We start from the raw sequence: 1,964 nt of genomic DNA, 5'->3' as shown, positions 1-1,964 counted from the left end.
CCAGCGTTGCTGAGACCAATGTACTCCGACTCAGTTGATGAGAGGGCTACCAGAGATTGTCGCTTGCTTGACCATCCAATCGCACCTCGGTTGCTGATGAAGACAAACCCAGAGGTTGAGCGAGAAGTGTCATGGTCACCGCACCAGTCTGCGTCCGAATATCCGTGGAAGTCCATGTCGCCGCTAACATCTGATCCGTCAAACCGAAGTTCGCAATCGGCCGTGCCCTTGAGGTAGCGCATGACCCGCTTTGCCATCTCCCAGTGATGGAGCTTTGGATTTGCTGAGTAACGACCTAGTACTCCAACAACATAGGAGAGGTCAGGGCGAGTGCCTTGTGCGGCGTACATGAAGGAGCCAACAACGCTTGCATAGGACACTTCATGACCTTCAATGGTATAGGTATGGTACGTCCGGTTGTCATCAGGATCGTCAGAGGAGGGCTTGGCACTTGTAGCCATGGGCATTGAGACAGGTTTGCAATCTGCCATACCGTACCGCTTTAGAACGGTGTTGATGTACTGCTGCTGGGAGAGACTAATTGTACGGCGAACCCGGTCATGACGAACTTCAATACCAAGGATGTAGGATACTGGTCCCAGGTCTCGCATCTTGAACTGGGCCGCAAGCATTGCTTTGACCTCGTCCATAAGATTTCGGGACGTAGCGGCAAGTAGAAGGTCATCGACATAGACACATAAGAAGCAGACCTGCCCGTTCGCCTTTCGGTAGACATAGAGGCAGGTCTCTGAGTCCATACGCACAAAACCGAGTTTGGCTAGCTTGTTGTCGAGGGTCTGATTCCATGTGCGACCAGCTTGCTTCAAACCATAGAGCGAACACTTGAGACGCCAGCAGTGGCCAGGTTCTATAGGGACACCTTCAGGTGGGGAGAGATAGAGCTCCTCGAGTAGTTCACCATTGAGGTATGTGGTAGAGACATCCATTTGGTCACATTCTAGGTCATAACGCGCTGCCAGGACAAGTAGGATGCGAACGGACTCAAGACTTGCAACTGGGGCGAAGGTGTCCTTGAAGTCACGTCCAGGCATCTGCGTGAAACCCTGTGCTACAATGCGCACTTTGAACCGCTCGACATCACCATTCTTGTCGTGCTTGACGCGGAAAACTGGCTTGGAGGAGATAGGTTTGACACCAGATGGGGTAGGCACAGTCTCATAGACGCAGTTCTTACGGAGGCTCTGAAGCTCTTCCTCGAGTGCTGCTCTCCAATGTTCACCATAGGTTGACCGAAATGCGCTCGCAAGGTTCATAGGCAGTTCATGGTTCTGAGGACCAGTACTAGAGATACCCGCAAAGTACACTGCGTCGTCGTCATTGTCCTCAGCTTGCGCTTCTGGGAGTGGTATGTCAGGAATGTGCTCATGTACAGCAGGATCAGGGACCGGTCCTAGATCTGGTGAAGGCTGTTCTGGAGGTACTGGACTGAGCGGTGGTGCTGGAGGTACTACTGGAGCTGCCCGCTGTTCACGCCTTGCCTGATTTCACTGTTGTTCCTCCCGGATTGCACGCTCATAGTTTGCATTAGGGTTGGCAGGTTTGCGAGCACGGACTGACCGTCGCGCACCTGCAACTGGTTGCACTGGAGCTGGTCGTGGAGGTGTTGCTTGCACTAGAGGCGCAGGTGCGGGTTGTACACGGCGTGGGATGCGAGATGGCGTCTCAACAGCGGGTGCAAGTGGTGCTCCCACTGGTTCTGCAATGGGTGGTGGCATGCCTCCCACTGGTTCAGCAGGGGGTAAGACGTCTCCCACTGGTTCTGCGGCTGGTGCAGGGGGAAGATCGTCTATAAGTACAATGGGGCGACTTTGCCTCATGATGTCATCGTACATGCCAGGCGTAGATGCGTTAGGTTCAGCGAGGATTTCACTTGGGGGCCCGCCGTCTTCGTTGAACTTGACGTGTCGGCTGCTGAAAACTCGTCGTGTTGTTACGTCGAGGAG

Source organism: Dichomitus squalens (assembly GCF_000275845.1).
Source record: "Dichomitus squalens LYAD-421 SS1 unplaced genomic scaffold DICSQscaffold_14, whole genome shotgun sequence".
NCBI lineage: Eukaryota > Fungi > Basidiomycota > Agaricomycetes > Polyporales > Polyporaceae > Dichomitus > Dichomitus squalens.
This window is presented reverse-complemented; position numbering follows the sequence as displayed.